This window comes from Peromyscus californicus, unplaced genomic scaffold (genome assembly GCF_007827085.1).
Source record: "Peromyscus californicus insignis strain IS unplaced genomic scaffold, ASM782708v3 Scaffold_5__1_contigs__length_169319896, whole genome shotgun sequence".
NCBI lineage: Eukaryota > Metazoa > Chordata > Mammalia > Rodentia > Cricetidae > Peromyscus > Peromyscus californicus.
In genome coordinates, this window is record NW_026294573.1 from 112,297,103 (window position 1) to 112,318,544 (window position 21,442).

The following is a 21,442-nucleotide window of genomic DNA, read 5'->3' on the forward strand; positions in this document are numbered from 1 at the left end:
ATTTAAGCAATTTCTATCTACCAATCCAGCTCTACAGAGGCACTAGAAGAAATACTTCATTCTGAAGAGGTTAACTACATCCAAGAACACACAGGGAGAAATAATCTCATAACAGTAAACTAAAAAAGGAAAAACACTGACATCATAACAAAGCATAATAAACAATGTTTATTAATAACTATCAGTGTTAATGGTGAAAACCCCCACCCCCAAAAGTCACAGACTAGCAAATTGCACTAGAAAACAGAATCCATCTTTCTGCTGCAATCAAGAAACACACCTTAACATCAAGGATAGCTATCACTACAGGGTAAAAGGGCAGAAAAAGATATTTAAAGTAAATAGACCAAGGATCAGATGTTGTCATTTATCTGACAAAGCAGACTTTAAACCAACCTAATCAGAAGAGACAGAGAAGGAAACTGAATAGTAATCAAAAGAAAGATCCATCAAGAGGATATTGCTGTTCTAAATGTTTATGTGCCAAACATAAGAGCATCCAAGTTCTTAAAAGAAACACCACTACAGATAAATTTACATACTGAAGCTGCACAGTGATAGTGAGTAACTTTAATATTTTACCCTTGCTAATAGATCATCCAGAAAAAAAGCCTTGAAATGTTGAATTTAAATAATATTACAAATGAAATGGACTTAGTCAACTTCTACAGAACATTTCACACAAACACGAAAGAATAAACTTTCCTCTTATCAACTCATGGAACTTTCTCCAAAAGTGACCACATACTTGGACACAAAGCAAGTCACAATGGATACAAGATAACACCCTGCATCCTATCTCACCCCTATGGATTAAAGCTGGATACCAACAACAATAGATATGGCAGAAGTTATATAAACCTATAAAAACTGAACTCATTACTGAGTAAAAAAATAGTTAAAACATAAATCAAGAAAGAAATTTAAAATGTTTTAAAATTGAATGAAAATAAAGACATAACATACTAACTGTGTCCCAAGGAACACAATGAAGACAGTTCTAATATGCAGTAATCAACAATCATTGGTCATTGATATTCCTCAGCATCAAAGTTCTCAATTCCTCAATAAAAAGACACAGACTAACAGAATAGATGCAAAAAACAAGATTCACCCTTCTGCTGCATCAAAGAAACACATCTTAACATCAAAAAGCATTACCCTGGGGCAAAGGGTTGGAAAAATATTTCAGGAAAATGGACCTAAGAAGCAAGCTGGTACAGCCATTTTAATGTCTAACAAAATAGACTTCAAACCAAAACTAACCAGAAGAGATAGGAAAGGACACTACATATTCATCAAAGGAAAAATCCACCAAGATGACATTTCAATTCTTAACATCTATGCCCTAAACACAAGGGCACCAAGTTTATAAAACAAAACAAAACAAAACACTACTACAGCTTAAATCACATTGGCCCTCACACACTGATAGTGGGAGACTTCAATACCCTACTCTCACCAACGGACAGGTCATCTGGACAAAAACTAAACAAAGCAATGCTGGAGCTAACAGACGTACTAAAACAAATGGACCTAGCAGATACTTACAGAACATTTCATCCAAACACAAAAGAATATGCCTTCTTCTCTGCACCTCATAAAATTTTCTAAAAAATTGACCACATACTTGAACACAAAACAAGTCACAGCAGATACAAGAAAATTAAAATAACTCACTGCATCCTATCAGACCAGCGTGGATTAAAGCTGGATATCAACAACAACAAAGTCAACAGAAAGTACTAACTACTAACTCATGGAAACTGAACATTCTCTACTGAATAATAAATGGGTCAAGAAAGAAATTAAAGGGCTGTAAATATGGTACAGCTGTTAAAAGCTAGGCTTATAGTCAAAAATATAAGAAAGAAATAAAGCCTTTCTAGAATTGAATGAAAATGAATACACAACATACTCAAACTTATGGGACACAATGAAAGCAATACTAAGAGGAAAATTCATAGCACTAAGTGCTTACACAAAAAAATTAATACTAGTATGAGAAATATCATACTAGTAACTTAACAGCACACTTGAAAGCTCTAGAACAAAAAGAAGAAATCACATGTAAAAGGAGCATTCAGCAATAACTAATCAAACTCAGGGCTGAAATCAATAAAATAGAAACAAACAAATATAAATAATCAATCAAACCAAGAGTCTGTTCTTTGAGAAAAATCAGTAAGATCAACAAACTCTTATCCAGATTAACTAAAATACACAGAGAGATTATCCAGATTAACAAATCAGAAATGAAAAGGGACAAAATAGCAGACCCCTAGAAATCAAGGGACTCACAAGGACATGCTTTAAATAACTGCACTCCATCAAACTGGAAAGTCTAAAGGAAATGGATAATTTTCTTGATAGATACCACTTGTTAAAATTAAATCAAGATCAGATAAGCAATTAAACAGAACTATGATCCCTAGTGAAATAGAAGCAGTCACTGAAAATTTCCCAAGCCAAAAAAGAAAACAAAGCCCAAGAAATGGTTTTCATACAGAATTCTACCAGATTTCAAAGAAGAATTCATGCCAATACTCAAATTATTTCACAAAAAGGAAACAGAAGAAACATTTTCAAATTCTTTCTAGGAGGCCACAGTTAACTCTCATGCCCAAACCACATAAAGACCCAACAAAAAAGAGAATTACAGACCAATTCCCCTTTTGAACATAGATGTAAAATTACTCAATAAAATAATTGCAAACCAAATTCAAGAATACATAAAAAGTTCATCCACCATGATTAAGTAGGCCTCATTCCAGGGAAGAGAAAGTTTCAATGTATGAAAATCAATAAGTATAATCTACCATATAAACAAACTGACTGAAAAACAAACAAACAAACAAACATGTCTCCTCATTAGATGCAGAAAATGCCTTCAACAAAATCTAACACTCCTTCACGATAAAAGTCCTGGAGAGATTAATGATACAAGGGACATATCTCAACATAATAAAGGTGGTTTACAGCAAACCCAAAGTCAACATCAACTTAAATGAAGTTAAATGAAACTCAAAGCAACTCAACTAAAATCAGGACTAAGACAAGATTGTTCACCCTCACCATACCTGTTCAATAAAGTACCTGAAATCTTAGCTAGAGCAATACCACAACTGAAAGAGATCAAGGTGGATACAAATTAGAAAGGAAGAAGTCAAAGTATCATTATTTGCAGATATGATAATCTATATAAGTGACCTGAAAAATTCCACAAGGAAACTCCTACAGCTGATAAACACTTTCAACAAAGTAGCTGGATACAAAATTTATTCACAAACATCAGTTGCCCTCCTGTATACAAATGACGAATGGACTAAGAAAGAAATCAGGGAAACAACACCCTTCACAGTAGCCTCCAATAATATAAAATATCTTGGGGAAATTCTAATCAAGCAAATGAAAGACTTATGAAACAAAAACCTCAAGTCTTTGAAGAAAGAAATTGAAGAAGATATCAGAAGATGGAAAGATCTCCCATGCTCATGGATCAGTAGGGTTAGTAGTAAATAGTAAAATGTCCATCACACCAAAAGCAATCTACAGATTCAATGCAATCCCCATCAAAATTCCCACATAGTTCTTCATGTATCTTGAAAGAACAATTCTCAGCTTCATATGGAAACACAGACACACACACACACACAGACACAGACACACACACACACACACACACACACACACACACACACACACACACCCAAACCAAACAAAAAAACAAAAACCAGGATAGCTAAAACAATCCTGAACAATAGAAGAACTGCTGGAGGTCTCACCACTCCCAACTGCAAGTTGTACTACAAAGCTATAGTAATAACAACAGCATGGTATTGGCATAAAAACAGACATGCTGATCAATGGAGTTGAATTGAAGACTCAAACATAAACCAAATATGGACATCAAATTTTTGATAAAGAGGCCAGAAATACACACTGGAAAAAAAAGACAGCATCTTCAACAAACAGTGCTAGTCAAACTGGTCTGCATGTAGAAGAATGCAAATAGATCCATACTTATAACCCTGCACAAAACTCAACTCTGAATGGATCAAAGACCTCAAAACCAGATACACTGAATCTGATAGAAGAGAGAGTGGGGAATATCCTTGAACTCATTGTTACAAAAGAAGACTTTCTGAACAGAATACCTTTAATGCAGGCCGTAACATCAACAATTAATAAATGGGATCTCACAAAACTGGAAAGTTTCTGTAAGGTAAAGGACTGTCATTCAGTCAAAGTGGCAACCTACAGAATGGGAAGATGGGATGAATTTTTACCAACTTCATGTCAAACAGAAGACTAATATCCAAAATATATAAAGAACTCAAGAAACTATATATCAAAAATCCAAGTAATCCAATTTAAAATAGGGTATAGATCTAAACCAAGAATTCTCAATAGAGGGATCTCAAATGGCACAGAAACATTTAAAGAAATGTTAAATATCCTTAGCCATTAAGGAAATGAAAGTCAAAACTACTTTGAGATTCCATCTTACACCTGTAAAAATGGCTAAGATCAGTAAAACACGTGACAGTTCATGCTGTCAAGGATGTAGAATAAGGGAAAAACTCATCCATTACTGATGGAGTGCAAACTTGTACAGCCACTATGGAAATCAGTATGTCAGTTCCTTACAAAGATGGGAATCAATCTACCTCAAGACCCAGATATACCACTCTTAAGCATATATGCAAAGGATGCTTCATCCTACCACAAGGGCATTTCCTCAACTATGTTCACTGATGCTCTATTAATAATAGGCAGAAATTGGAAATAACCTAGATGTTCCTCAACAGAAGAATGGAAAATGTGGTAGATTTACACAATGGAGTATTACTCCACTGTTAAAAACCAAATCAAACCAAAACATGGCACCATGAAATTTGCAGGCAAATGAATGAAACTAGAAAAAAAATCATTACAGAGACACTTGCTCAACCATGCTCATTGCTGCTGTATTCCTAATGGCCAGGATATGGAAGCACACTAGATGTACATCAACTGCAGAATGGATAATGAAAATGTGGTATATTCATAAAATGTAATAAAATTCAGCTGTTAGGAAAACTGAAAGTACGGAATTTGCTGATAAATGGGTGCAGCTAGAAATAATCATCCAGACTGAGGTAACTCAGACCCAGAAAGTCAAATATTGCATGTTTTCTCTTACATCTGGATGTTAGCATTTAAGCTTTAGTTATGTGTTCTTCAATTACAATAACCACAGAGGTTAGGCAGCTAATAAGGGATGGGGTGAGGAAGGAAAAAGAGACTATAGTGCTATATATAGACAAGGGAGAAATTAGAATAGAAGGATTAGATAGGGTAGGGGATGAGAGGCAAGTCAAAGGATGGAAAATGGGGAGGAATAACTATCACTAAAGGTCTTTTGAAAAGTCGTGTAGAGACCTACTACTGTAGGAGCTTCCTGATCCACACATATGTGAAAAGAATTTGAATAACAGTTGAGGCAATACCCCAACTAGGCATCTTATGCCACCAATAAAACTCATAAACCTCCCACACCCAACATTACAGGCTATTGCCATGGCTATTGGTTATCTTCTACAACCTGGTGGTCATGCCCCATTGCTGAAGACACCAGTCATTTTTATCACTGAACATGGGTACACACACACACACACACACACACACACACACACACACACACACGTCTTCTCACTCCAGATAGGGAGCCCACAACAGATCAAAGTACAGATATCACCAAAGTACAATTAGGTGAATCAATAAATTTTTTGAAGTTACTTACAGGAATGTAGGTGAAAGGTTATTTACAGGAGCAGAAATGACTCGGAGACAGATGTATCTCCAAAGACCACACCAGCATGAGTGACAGCTCACAAAAGTTGGAAACCTGGAGCATATTACACAGCTTTCAGGCAGCTTAACAGGTTAAAGAATGTCCTTTTCCATTGGTCTGAGCCTCTTCTAGGCAACTCAGCTGGCCTGTTTTTTTCTAGGCAGTTTGGCTTGTCTCTGCTTCTTCCAGGTGGCTGGTTACCTCAGAGTCTTTGCAGCTTGGCTCATCTGAGAGTGATTCTCAGTAGTCTTTACTTTTTAATATACTCTTAAGGGAGGAAGAACCTAGTGAATCTACTCAGTTTCAGGGACTTCCTAAGGCTATTTTGAATTGTTTACTTCCCATCTTAGTGAGCTTTTCTGAAGGACAGAATGTTTAAATCTTGTAGTAAACTGCTGTATAACAGTTGGTTCCCACTAGAAGCTTCACTTCTACTAACTAGCATTCGTGGTACTGGGAAGGTACTCAGTATGCTACCAGAGGAGAAAAGTAAATATCAACATCACCCAGCAACAAACTCTGCAACCTATAACAGAGACCTGCCTGTAAGATATGCTGGTACAACAGTGGCACAAATGTCACAGAAGTGACCAACCACTTCTTGCTTGGATTTAAGGCTCACTCCACGAGATGGGACCCATCCCTGACGCTGCTGAAGTGACCAAGGACCTGAGAATAGACAACGCATGGACCTAGGAGGAAATTTTCTAGCATTATTCTGCTAAAGGAATGCAGCAACGATATATGACTCCTAGTGACATGCTGCTATGCCCATTGATTAATGCATCACACAGCCCTCATCAGAAAATCCTCTTTTCAAGGTGGATGGTAGTTAACAAAGAGATCCACAACTGGACAATTTGCAGAAAGTGAGAGACTTTGGAGCGTTCTGCCTAAATGTAATGTCTTTATCAACCCCTGCCCATAAGGGCCCAGGGATCTTTGCAGAAGAGAAGGCAGAAAGATTTTGAGAGCCAGAGGTGATGGATGGCTCAAAGAAAGCAGGATGTTTTGGACACAACAGGTGAACTCACAGAGACTGTGACAGCAGGCACAAGACCTACACAAGATCAAACCAGACAAAATTCCAGCACTGAGAAAGGGAAGTATACAGAAAGTCCCACCCCAACCAAGAAGATATTTGCATTAATACCTGCTGTAAAAGGGAAAATCAGCTTTCTCTAATGGAGTGTCACTGAGTATATCAGCCACACTCCAGGGCAAGTCCCATGCCCACGAGTAGCTGGTCAACACAAAATGGACTCCATGGGGTTTTTTTTGTGTGTGGTTTTTCTTTTGTTTTGGTATTTTTGGTTTTTATTGAATTTTAGTTTGTTTTGATTTTTTGGGGGGCTTCTTTTTTGAGAGAGAAAAAATATAAAGTTGGGTGGGCAGGGAGGTGGAGAGACTATGGGAGGAGTTGGGGTAGGCAAAATAATATAATAAAAATAGACTATATGAAAATTATTTTAAATAACAATGAAAAGAAATGCACTAGATTAAAAAACAACTCTACATTCATTTACACAAGTCTTGGAATTGTGCTCCTAGCATTATCACTGAGAAAATAACTATGCTCAGCCAAAACTCTATGAATGTTCATAGAAGCTGTACTTGTAATAGCCCAAAACAAGCAATAACCTGGATGCTTTCAGTGAATGAAAAGCTAAGCAAACTATGCTCAAAAGGAACTATTGATATGCCACATTATGCTGAGAAAGACACGGAATTTAAAAGAGAATCCCAATGGGATGCACTCCACATGATACCACTCTTAATTTGGTAAAATTGTAGTAATTGATCATATTCATGATTTCTGGGTTTTAAGAGGTAAAGAGTGGGTGTACTTATAAAAGGCAATGGAAGTCAGAATGAGGTGATGTGGATGCTCGACACTTTGATTGTCCTAAAGTTAATATCCTGGATGATATTTTGTTATATTTTTGTAAGATTTTACCTTTAGGGAAACTAGTCAAAAGACAGAAAGAACTTTTCTGTATTATTTATTGTAACTGCATCCACAATTGTCTTTAAATTAAATTTTTAAAAATAACTAGCAACTAAATATTACCTAGCTAAAACACAATTTAAACTCATATTTATATCTAGGTTAAAAATAAATTGGTAGAAAGAGAAATAGCAGATTGATGTTAACCAAAAGACAGATGGATTGGCTATTTTAATATAAGAAGGGGTCATTAATCATAAGAACATAAAAATCCTAATTATATAGACTGGAGAAATGTGCCATCAATTAAAATCACTGACTGCTCTTCCAGAGGACCCAGGTTCAATTCCCAGCACCCACATGGCAGCTCACAATTGTCTGTAACTCTAGTTCCTGGGTATCTGACACTCTTTTCTGCATTCCATGGGTACTAGGCATGTACATGGTATACAGACATACATGCAGGCAAACATCCAGGCACATAAAATAAAATGAAACTGTAAAAAAGTCTAAGTATGTGTATACTAATTAGGAGCATCAGAAAGAAATGAAAAGTGAAAAAGTGCAAGAAGAATTAATCAAAGACACAATTATTGTTGAGATATCTATCCCCTCTCTCAAATTTGACAGAAGAAGTCAATGTAAAATAAGCAAAGAGGCAGTTGACTTGACAAATACCATCAACCTGCCTGGCCAAGTCAGCATCTATAGGACCCTCCACTCAACAAGAATAAACAGCATGTTATTTTCAAAGCACATGAAACATTCACCAATATAGAAAATATCATGGCACATAGAACAAATTTCAACAATTTAAAAAGATTCAAAAAATAAAAAGTATGTTCTCTGACCATAATACAACTAGGAACTCAATAATCTGCAAACTTTTCAAATATTTGAAAATCAAATGACATATGTTTCAATAATCCATAGATTAAAAAAGAAATTTAAATGAAAATCAGAAAATATTTTGTTTTGAATGTAAAGGAAATCACAGGAGATCAGAAACTGTAGGTTAAAACTAAAACAGTTATGTTGAAATTTATAATAAGGCTATATTTTAAGAATTAGAATGACCTCAAATCAAGGATATCATTTCTCATCTAAAGCATTATAAAAAAAAAAGAAGGGCAAATGCAGTCTAAAGTAATGAGATGAAAGGGGTGAAAGTGGGTATCAGTGAATCGACAACATAAAAATAAGAGGAAGCCAGGAGAAGTGACGCATGCCTTCAGTCTCAGCACTTGGGAAGCAGAGGCAGGTGATCTCTGTGAGTTTGAGGCCAATCTGGTTTACATCAGTAGTTCTCAACTAGTGCGTCATGACCTCTTTGGGCTTGAATGACCCTTTCACAGGGCTCACCTAAGACTATTGGAAAACACAGATATTTATATTATGATTCATAACAATAGCAAAATTACAGTTATGAAGTTAGCTATGAAAATAATTTTATGGTTAGGGGTCACCACAACATGAGAGGCTGTATTAAAGGGTCACAGCATAAGGAAGATTGAGAACTACTGGTCTACATGGTGAGAGCCAGGCCATCCAGAGCTAAGTAGTGAGACCCTGGCTCAAAACAAAACAAGAGAAAGTCTCTGGAACATAATCTGGTTCTCTGAGAGTTTATAAATAAATAAGAATGATAAACCTTCAACCAGATTATAGAAATATTATTAAGACTAATCTGCACGAATTTGATAACTTGGTTGAAATAAATCTATGAAAGACAAAACATACTATAAAAGAAAACAACCTGAATATCATCATATCTATTATATAAATGACTGTTGTAGTTAAAAAACATCTCCCTAGAAAGAAAAATCCAAGACAATTATTCCATCAAACATTTAAAAGAGCAATGATTTGGCCTTTCAAAAATTTTTGCAAGCATACCACTTCAACTCAATCTGAGATCAGTATTTCAGGGATAGAAACTAAAGATATTATAAGAAATTATAAACCACTATCCTTCAAAAATAATATATAAATATATTAGTAAAGAAAATATCCAATTAAATACAGCAATATATAATAGAATAATACATCATGACTAAGTAGTTTTCATCCAGGGTTGCGAGATGGGGTTAGAATTAGAAAACCAACACAATTTCTCATAGTAACAAATTAAAATAAAACCTTCTATTGACACAGGAATAAACAACTGACAAAAACCAACATCCCTCTTAAAATTTATTTTCCCAAATCTAGTAATAGAACATCCTCAAACTCATAACAGGCAACCACTAAACACGTGAATTTAATATCCTTAACAGCGAAAGAATGAACGCTTTCCGTCAAAACAGTGAAGACAAAGAAATTTGCCCTCACATTTCTGTGTGACATTATACAAGGATTGTGAACACTCAGCCTGTCATGAAAATTGAATAGGGACGTTGTGGATGACTGAAAAAGCTGCAGGGAAACATTATATTATGTTTACTTAAAAATACAAATATAATACATATAAGTGAATATACGAATATAAATAATTTATTTAAATGAATTTATGCCATGTAGAGCCATAGACTACCTAGGAAAACCCCATATCAGGCATGGGAAACGTCACTTCAAGTTTTTGATCAGGGGGTTTAAGGGTCTTCCGGGTGGATGTACACTATTACCACTGCCCTTGATTTTTTCCAGGAACTTAAAGCTAAGACCCCATGGATGAAGGCACCACAGACTTCACACAAAAGATTTAGAAGATTCTAGCTGGAACTGGCCTAGAAGGCTCCTTTCTGAGAATGAGCTTGTATAGTATCTGAAAATACAATACAAGCTGCCAAGGAAGAAAAGCAATTAACAGTACTACCAGCTGTAAAACCTGTGAATCACAAAAATGGCCAGCATGGATACAAGCTATCCCCAAGGATACAATAGTGACACTTATTTCTTGGGTAATCAACAGCCATCTTATTGTACTTAAGGCCTTTTCAATAGGAGGGAATTCACTGCCTGGTACTGCAAACCCATGCCTGATAAGGTAATGGACCCTAGAGAAGAACCTGTAACCGCCATTTTCCTAAACCATTATAATTCTCACCTGCATTCTAATTTCCTAAATTGCAGTATAAATCTCAACCTATCTGAAGATAGACTCCTCATCAAAGGAGCTTCTTTGTGAAGCAGATGGCAACTTTGCTGAAAGCCACAACTGGTCAGAATGCAGAGAACAGATAACTGTTGGGTCCCCACAGTACATCTCCAGTGTAACACCTGCTCTTAAGTCTCAGGAAAGAGGACCAAAAGTAGACAGCAGACTTGAACAGACATTTCACATGACTACACAAATGGCCAAGAAGCTTGTGGAAAGATGCCAAATGTCAGGATCCAACTGTAACTCTGCTGAAGACTTCCCATGATGACTCTTCCTATTAGAATGTATATATGGAAGGATTAGAGTTCTCATATACTGATGGCAGAGATTTAAAAGCATAGAAGCTGTTAATAAGGTGTCTTACTTAGAGTTATCATTACTCTAATGAAACACTATGACCAATAGTAAGTTGGGGAGGAAAGGGTTTATCTGGCTTTTGCTTCCACATCACTGTTCATCATTGAAGGCAGTCATGGCAGGAACTTAAGCTGGACAGGAACCTGGAGGCAGGAGCTGATGCAGAGGCCATGGAGGGGTGCTGCATACTAGCTTGCCCCTCATGGCTTGCTCTCTTATATAACCCAGGACCACCATCCCAGATTGGCTACACACACAATGGGCTTGGCCCTCCTACATCAATCACTAATCAAGAAATGCCCTACATGCTTACCTACAGCCTCATCTTTTTAAAATTAAATTATTCATTTATTTTACATGCAGACCCCAGTTTTCTCTCCCTTCTCACCTCTCATTCCCTCCCCCACCTCCCCATCACCCCACCTCCCATCTGCTGCTCCTCTATTTCTGTTCAGAAAGGGGCAGGCCTCCCATGGGTATCAACAAAGCATGGTATATCAAATTGACACAGGACTAAGATCCTCCCCTTGTATTAAGACTGGGCAAGAAAAAAAAAAAAAAGACTGGGCAAGGCAACCCAGTATGAGCAATAGGTTCCTAAAAGTCAGTCAAAGTGTTGGTGGCAGTCGCTGCTCCCACTGCTAGGAGTTCAACAAGTAGACCAAGTTACACAACTGTCAACATATATGTAGAAGACCTAGGTTGGTCCCATGCAGGCTCCCTGGCTCCTATAGCCTGATCTTAAGAATGCATTTTCTCAGTTGAGGTTCCCTCCAACAATTCTAGCTTGTATCGAGTTGACATAAAACTAGCCAGCACAAAGGAATACATATACCTACTATATAATTTAATAATAATTTTATATTCAGATATTTGCCCAGAGCAAATAATCAATAGAAAAACCTGTGCAGAATGGTTCATAAGAACTTTGTTTGTAAAAGAAAATTGGAATTATCTCTACAATACTCACTAACGGTGAAAGGAACAATGCCCTGTATTATTATTGATTCAATGGAATACTATCCTGTATAAAGGAATAACCTACCACACACACAAATAACATAAATTAACCTCAAAATAATACCCTGAATACAATTGCATGATTCCATTTTTATAAAATCTAAAACAATACAAAAATTAATCTGCTCATTAAAGAAACAAATCCATGGCTGCCTAGGGCATGGAGAAGAAAAAGAGATAGGAAGAGTTTCTGGGGCAACAACATGCTTTCTACACTGACAATTGGTAGCGTTTTCATAGTTGTACACATATATGTAAAATTTGCTCAAGATATATACTTCAGATGGGTTCAGTTCATTTTAGGACATTGTATCTCAATATTGACAGTTTTTTTTTTCCAGACAGGGTTTCTCTGTGTAGTTTTGGTGCCTGTCCTGGATCTCACTCTGTAGACCAGGCTGGCTTTGAACTCACAGAGATCCGCCTGTTTCTGCCTCTTGAGAGCTGGGATTAAAAGTGTGTGCCACCACCGCAAGGTCTATTGACAGTTTTTTAAAAGTGTAATTTAGAGACAAAAATTTTTCATTGAATTTCAAAGTGCCCGAGTGTTTTCAAGGTAAATCTCGTAAATTTCTACTCACCTCTGTTCCCGAAGGACCCTTCCTCAGAAAGTCCACCCTGTTCTATCAGCCTTTCTGAAGACATCCAGTTCTATGTGTCCCTCTAATTGCCCGCATGTGGGAAATGTTTAACAGCTCTGATAAATGGCTCCGAGAATATCAAAAGATGGTAGATTTTTCTAGACTGGGTACTGTATAGTGTTAATACATAGGAGGTTTGTGCTCTGCTGGTGCCAGGGAATACAATTGGAAGGAACTCTACAAAGGAACTGCGGACTTCAAGGGAACTTTTAAATTCAGAAATTAAGACTATGTAGGCTTTCAGCTGGGAGGCCACATTTAGAAAAGCAGGATAGGGGCATATCTAGTGTGGGGTAGCTAAACGCAGGGAAGCTGTTGAGTTGGGGTTGGCAGGCGTGAGAGCAGAGCAGAACTGACAGGGAGCTGTGGGTAGCCTCCGTTCCTCAACAGCCAAACAGGAGCACTTGCTCTTATTGTAGACTCAGAGGGAAAGAACTGAAAGCTGGGATCATAAACCCTGAAGGAAAACTCAGTATCTGTACAAGTTATATAACTCTGTATCCGTCCTGGCATATGTTACCGAGTGAGGCTGAATCACCACAGGGAGGGCACTTTTTCAGTCTTAGAAAAATGGAGCTTCCACAGCCCTATAAAGAGAAGAATTTGAGAGTACAATGTGCGTTTTATTAAAACTGTTCATAATGTCATACTTATTTCTGTCACAAAAGATGGCCACATTTCTCTGGAATATTATTTACTTTTCAGTGGTTTTTCAAAATTTCTTATTGAAATAGAAAGAACATCCTTTGTGACTGCTTGTCACTTAAAACCTTGCAAATTCTGTTGTCTTCAGAAAGTCTTTAGAGAGGAAGTCTTGGCCAGGGAGCAGGAGAGCTACTCCACGGGACACGTTGCAAGGATATATGATGACTGCTGTGTTCAAGAACTCCAGGGGACTTTCTATAGTTCCTGCCAGAAAACTCCTCCAGTGTACAGCCATCAAGAGAAAGTGGGGCACAGGAGGTTAACGGTGCCAAACAAAACAGAGAAAGAGGAGGGAGAGAGAGGAAAGAGGAGAGAGGAAAGGGAGGAAGGGAGAGAGGAGTAAGGAGGAAAGGAGCGAGGAGAGAGGAGAGAGAAAAGGGGAATCCTGAGAGAGACAGTAGAGAAGGACAGAGGAGCCTCGGCAGTGACCAGTCTTCCCATCACCTCCCTGAGGAAATTTTCTCCAGAGCAATAACTCCAACGAAGGAGAGAGCAGACTTTTTTAATAACCTTTTGAAGGGCAAGAAGTTTACATCACTTGATTCACTTCAACATATCATATGTGACAGGGAGCATGGAGGCGCGAAGTCAAAAACTCTTACCTGTCCATCCCAGAAAGAGCTTCCGGGAGATCTGGCCTGATGCGGCTCTGGGATTTGGCCTAAAAGTGCAGGCCCCTGTTCCAACAGTTCCGTCATGGCAAACTGCCCACTGCATATTTCCTCCTAAGTCTTTGGCAGTGCTGGAGGTTGAACCCAGAACACAGACACACTATGCCAGTGTCCCACCAGAGATACAGCCTCAGCCTTTTTACTTAGAGACGGGGTCATGCTAAGTTACCCAAGCTGGCCTTGAACTTGCTTTGGAACCCGGGAAAGCTTTGAAACAATGATCTGCCTGCTTTAGCCTCTCAAGTATCTAAGATTATAGGCCTGTGCCAGCAGGCCATCCTACTTCTGACGCCATTTCTAACTACGCCTGCTTCACCAAAACATTTGATGATTTCCCTGGTTCTCTTTCTTTCCTCCTCTCCGTTCAGCTTTGACATCCAATCTTTCTATTTTGTTACTCTTCCCTTTGTAATTTCTTCCTTACCCATTTCTTTTTCTATCTTATGGCAATCTTTTATTTATGACTTGGTTGTCTTGTTTTTATAACACAAAAGTTCAAATTTTATTCCTTTTCAGAGCATGGAGTCATGTAGGGTAGATGGAGTGCAACAGGATAAAGGACAATTTTCCTGCCTGCAGGAATGTCAAGAAAATCCAAGCAAGGCCAGCTCAGGAAAGAAGGTAAAGCCAAGACAGGTGGCTAGGGTTCTAGCTTTTTCTTCTGTCGCTGTGATAAAAACTTGGATGAAAAGCAACTTATGGAAGGAAAAGTTTTGTTTGGCTTATACTTCCAGGTCATAGTTTAATCACTGACGGAAGTCAGGGCAAGAACTCATGCAGGAGCTTGAAGCACCACAGAGAAATGTTACTTGTTGGTTTGATGATTTAGCTAATCTTATATAGCCTAGGACAACCGGCCTGGGGTGCTCTCACCTACAGTGGGCTGGGCCTTCATGCATTGACTAATAAGGCAACCCCTACCTCTTCTGGTTAGTGTTTGCTTGAAGTCTATTTTGTCAGATATTAAAACAGCTGCACCGGTTTGCTTCTTAAGCCCATTTGCTTGGAATATCTTTTTCCATCTTTTCACTCTGAGATAATGTCTATCTTTGATATTAAGGTGTGTTTCATAGATGTAGCAGAAGGATGGAGAGGTCCTGTTTTCTCATCCATTCTCTTAGTCTGTGTCTTTTTATTGAGGAATTGAGACCATGGATGTGGAGAGTTATCAACAAGTGGTGTTTGTTGATTCCTGCTATTTTGTTGTGAGATGTGTTATATTGTCCTCCTCTTTTGCTTTGCTGGACTGGGATTATTTGTAGATGTATCCAACCTTCTTATTAAATAAGAAACACAGAACCAATGCAAAGAAGAAAGCCAAGAGGTCAGAGCTAAGAGCTAAAATCTTACCCTTCCTCCTGCGGTGGTCCTACCTCTCCGAACCAGAGCTACCCCTGTGTTAAAGTCTTTATATAGAGTTCCTGTCCTGCCTTCTCATTGGTTGTAAACCCAACCACATGACCGCCTCCTCACAGCCTGTCTGTATAGGCCTCCAGGTTTTCCATGATTGGTATTAAGATTAAAGGCATGTGTATCCAATAATGGCTGTATCCCTGAACACACAGAGACTTACCCAGCTCTGCCTACCAAGTGCTGGAATTACAAGCGTACGCTACCACTGCCCTGCTTTCCTATGGCTTGCTAATAGCTCTGACCCCCGGGCAACTTTATTTATTAACATACAAATAACATTTTAATACAAATAAAATATCACCATATTTATTTATTTATTTCTTGGGTGCAGTTAACATTTTCATGTTGAAGTTTTCCTTTAGTACCTTCTGTAGGGCTTGATTTGTAGACAGATACTGCTTAAATTTGGTTTTATCATGGGATGTCTTTTTTTCTCAATCTATTGTGATTGATAATTTTGCTGGATATAGTAATCTGGGCTGGCATTGTAGAACATCTGTCCAGGCCCTTTTGGCTTTTAGAGTCTCCATTGAGAGGTCAGGTGCAATTCTAATATGTCTGCCTTTATATGTTACTTGGTCTTTTTCCTTTGTAGCTTTTAATATTTTTTCTTTGTTTTGTACATGTAGCATTTTTAAACAAATGACAGCACATGCTTGAGAGAAAGTAAAGTAAGAGGAACACTCATCCATTGTTGGTGGGACTGCAAACTTGTATAGCTACCATGAAAATTGGTATGGCAATTCCTCAGGAAGATGGGAACTGATCTACCTCAAGATCCAGCTATACCACTTTTGGGCATATACCCAAAAGATGCTGCATCCTCCCACAGAGACACTTGCTCAATTGTGTTCATTGTTCATTTATTCATAATAGCCAGAAATTGGAAACAATTTATAGATGTTCCTCAACAGATGAGTGGATAAAGAAAATTTGGTACATTTTCACAATGGAATATTAGTCATTTTAAAAATGAAATCACAAAATTCTCAGGTAAATTGATGGGAGTAGAAAAACATCATCCTCAGTGAGGTAACCCAGACCCAGAAAGACAAATATGGCATGTATTCACTAATATGTGAATATTAGCTGTTAAGGCAATGATAACCAAGATATAATTGATAAAATCACAGAGGTTGGGTATAGAGTAAGAGACTAGTGGGGACAGTTAGATCTCCCTAGGAAAGGAAAATAGAATAGATGGCTATGGGGGGACTGAATAAGGAGAATCAGTGGGGTTGGAGGGAGGGAGAATGAGAGAAAATATGGGGAGAGACAGCTGTCACTAGAAACCATCTGAGGGGTAGTATGGGAACCTAATGCAGCAGAAGTTTCCTAAAATACATATAAGAAGGCAATGTAAATGAAATTCCAAATACTGGGAAACAGAATCTCAAATGGACATCTTTTGTCACCAAATGAAGTTTCTAGTACCATTAATGTGTTAAATCTGATTTAGTTGTTGTCCAAAGGAGTCCAGTGGGAATCCCCAAACAACCCAGACTGTTGCCAAGGCTATATATAGGTTGCTTTCCACAAACTTATGACAAGGCCCTATTGCTAAAGACAAAGCTACATAATTCTTGAACATGGAGAAGCCAATCTGGTGCCTACCTAGAACCTTCACCCCTACTGGCTAGTGTTCTTGGTACTGGAAGGTACTCTGCACACTACTAAAGGATAAATGTAAACATCAACCAGCTACAGAGCCTTCAATCTACAATGATGTCCTGCCTGAAAGACACACTAGTGCAATGATGGCACAAAGCTTATGGGAGTAGCCAAGGAATACCTGATTGACCTAAGGCCTACTCCCCAAAACAGAACGCATATCTGATACTATAGATAGGCCAGGAACCTAGAGTAAAACCAAATGCTGCTGTTCTACTAAATGAACATCACAATAAAGTGACTCCTAATGACATTCTGCTATACTCATATCAGAGCCTTGCTCAGCCATCATCGGAGAAGCTCCTTCCTGCAGCATATGTGAACAAATACAGAGACCCTTAGCCAAACAATATCTAGAGATCAAGAGACCTTGGAACACTCAGTCCTAAACAGGATGACTCTATCAAATCCCTTCCCACAGGGCTCAGAGAATCCTGAGGAGGCAGAAAGAGTGTGAGAGCCAGAGGTGATGGAGGACACCGAGGGAACACGGCCTTCCAAACACAACAGGACAGAAACACATACCAGCTAACAGAGACTGAAGCAGCATGAACAGGGGCTGCCTAGATCTGTACCAGATGGGGTCCTAGAGCTAAAAGGAGAAGTAGACACAAGTCCCCATCTCTAAGCAAGAAGCTCTCTCCGAAATAATAACCACTTGCACATGAAAATTTACTTTCCTCCAAGGGAGCCTCCTGGGGAAACAAACTACTCTTAAGGGTAGGCCGCACACCCAGTAGTAGATGGTCAATAGAAAATGAACTCAATAAAGGTTTCTTATCTCATACTGTTGTGCCAGGGACTTCTCTTTTTTCAGTATTTTTAAAAATATTTTTAATATCTCTCTGTCTCTCTCTCTGTCTCTCTGTCTCTGTCTCTGTCTCTCTCTGTCTCTCTGTCTCTCTCTGTGTGTGTGTGTGTGTGTGTGTGTGTGTGTGTGTATGTGTCTTTAACCTTACAAGTCCTTTCCATGTATAGTACATGACTTCCAGTGCTGTGGGATGGTCTGTATGTCAAATGTGTTGCTGATTGGTCAATGAATAAATCACTGATTGGCAGTGGCCAGGCAGGAAGTATAGGCGGGACTAACAGAGGAAAATTGAGAGAACAGGAAGCTGGAGAGGGAGACACTGCCAGCCGCCATCAAGATAAGGAAGATGTAAAGTACCGGTAAGCCACAAGCCACGTGGCAAGGTATAGATTAATAGAAATGGATTAATTTAAGCTGTAAGAACAGTTAGCAAGAAGCCTGCCACGGCCATACAGTTTGTAATCAAAATAAGTCTCTGTGTTTACTTGATCGGGTTTGAGCGGCTTGGGACTGGCGGGTGAGAGAGATTTGCCCTGACTGTGGGCCAGGCAGGAAAACTCTAACAACAAATGGCGTCCAACGTGGTGGCAAGAGTTTCCACCTAAAACCTGAGAAAAAAGATTCTAAAACGGAGCTAAAAACAGCTTCCTAATTGTCTCTCTCAAATGAGCGGCAGCTGCCGGTTTGAGCTACTGGCGGGTTGCTGGCGTGCGCACTCGACCTGCAGTATGGCGGGAATGAGGCCTCTGCAAGTGGCACATTAAGCTACATTGTGGATTTAGCCTTTGCTAGTACAAAACAAAAAAAGAGGTTTCTGGGCTACACGCTGCTTGGATAAAAGCATAGACCCACGATAGCACCCAGAGCTGGTGGTAAAGTACCACGCCATGTTGGGAAGCTGCGGTGGGCGGAGCCAGCAGCCACAGCTGCTGCAGCTTAAAGCAATAGATTCACAATAAGACAGATTCAGATGTAATAGTTTAAAATGTGTGTAAAATATACGTAGGCTTGAAAGAGACAAAAAAAAGGTGATATATACAATATAGAAACAAATACATGGTTTTAAAAAATAAAGTCTTTAAAGAGACAGTAAAATTAATATAAAAAATAAGCCACGTAGAGATGACTATTACACAGAGAGTCTGGATTGTGCTGTCTTTGGGATTCTTAACTACAGAGAGATGTTTGATTGTAAAGGAAGCTGAGTTAAACCAGTACGTATATTTTAAAGATACTTTGACTTCAAAATTTGGATGTAAGGATATGTTGCTTTGGAAAAGAGTCTCTTTTGTTTCCACAAAAAGCAAGAGGCTATGGATTTGTTCCAGAGTAAGATACATCAGGTTTGACCAGCCAAGACCCGCTGAAAGGTCTCCGATGACACCATGGCCCAGATGATCCAACATCCAGAACCGTTTCAAGACAACTGGCTCAGATGATACAGCCTCACGGACTACTCCATGATCCTAAAATTTTCTTTGTTTCCCCAGAAGATACAGCGCCCCCCTCCAGCAGGAAGTAGTAAGAGAAGCTACGCCCAAATTCCCAAATATACCAAGCTGACTTTGGAGATGTGTAAAGGTTAAAACCTTCCTTTTTAAGAAAAGAAAAGGGGAGGTGCTGTGGGATGGTCTGTATGTCAAATGTGTTGCTGATTGGTCAATGAATAAATCACTGATTGGCAGTGGCCAGGCAGGAAGTATAGGCGGGACTAACAGAGAGGAAAATTGAGAGAACAGGAAGCTGGGTGGGGGAGACACTGCCAGCCGCCATCAAGATAAGGAAGATGTAAAGTACCGGTAAGCCACAAGCCACGTGGCAAGGTATAGATTAATAGAAATGGATTAATTTAAGCTGTAAGAACAGTTAACAAGAAGCCTGCCACGGCCATACAGTTTGTAACCAATATAAGTCTCTGTGTTTACTTGGTCGGGTTTGAGCGGCTTGGGACTGGCGGGTGAGAGAGATTTGCCCTGACTGTGGGCCAGGCAGGAAAACTCTAACAACATTCCAGTTTTGTGTTTTTATGGGCTTCCTGAGTGTGTGAATGAGTGGGTCTCTGTGTCTGTATCTGTTTCTTGTGCCTTTTCTTGGTTCTTTTTCTTCTGCTTGTTTGTTTTGTCCTATTCTAATGTGTTTGTTTTTGTTGTATTGTCTTAGTCATTGTTCTGTTGCTGTGAAGAGACACCACGACCAAAGCAACTCTTATGAAAGAAAGCACATTTAACTGAGGGCAAACCCCAAGGTCCACCCCCAGTACACACCTCCTCCAGTGAGGCCACACTGCCTAATCCTTCTAATCCTTTCAAATAGTGCCACTCCCTGCTAGCTAAACATTCAGATATATGAGTCTATGGGAGCCATTCTTATTCAAATCACTATATTTATCTTATTATATTTTACTTTGTATTTTATTATTGTCCCTTAGAAGCCTTGTTTTTTTTTTAATTTATTTATTTATTTTACATCCTGGCCATAGTTTCCCCTTCTTTCTCTCCTCTCAGTCCCTCCCCGCAACCCTTCTCTGTTCCCACCTCCCACCCCCAATCTACTCCTCCTTCGTTTCTGTTTAGGAAAAGGCAGGTCTCCCATGAGTATCAACAAAACATGGCATATCAAGTTGCAGTAAGAATAAGCACCTCTCCATGTATTAAGGCTGGACAAGGCAATCTAATATGAAGAGTAGAGTCCCAAAAAAGCAGTAAATAAGTCAGAGACAGACCTTGTTCCCACTGTTAGGAGTCCCACAAGAGGACCAAGCTACACAACTGTAACATATATGCATAGTGCCTAGGTCAGTCTCAAGCAGGCTCCCTGGTTGTTGATTCAGTCTGTGAGCCCCTATGAGCCCAAGTTGGTTGATTCTGTAGGTTTTCTTGTGGTGTTCTTGACCCTTCTGGCTCCTATAATCATTTTCTCCTCCCCTTCTGCAGGATTCCCTGAGCTCTGCTTAATGTTTGGCTGTGGTTCTCCTCATTTATTTCCATCAGTTACTGGATGAAACCTTTCTGATGACAAATGGGTTAGGCACCAATCTATGATTATAGCAGAATGTCATTAGGCATCTTTACATTGAAATTTTTTCTATAGTCATGTTTGGTTCTATCCTAGGTTTCTGGGTCAACCAGCCTGTGGGTCCTGGTACTCCAGCCTGTGTCAGGGGTGGGCTTACTCTCCTGGCATGGATTTTAGGCTAGACCAGTCATTGGTTGGCCACTTCCCCAATCTCTAGGCCACCCTTACCCCAGTACATCCCATAGGCAGGACAG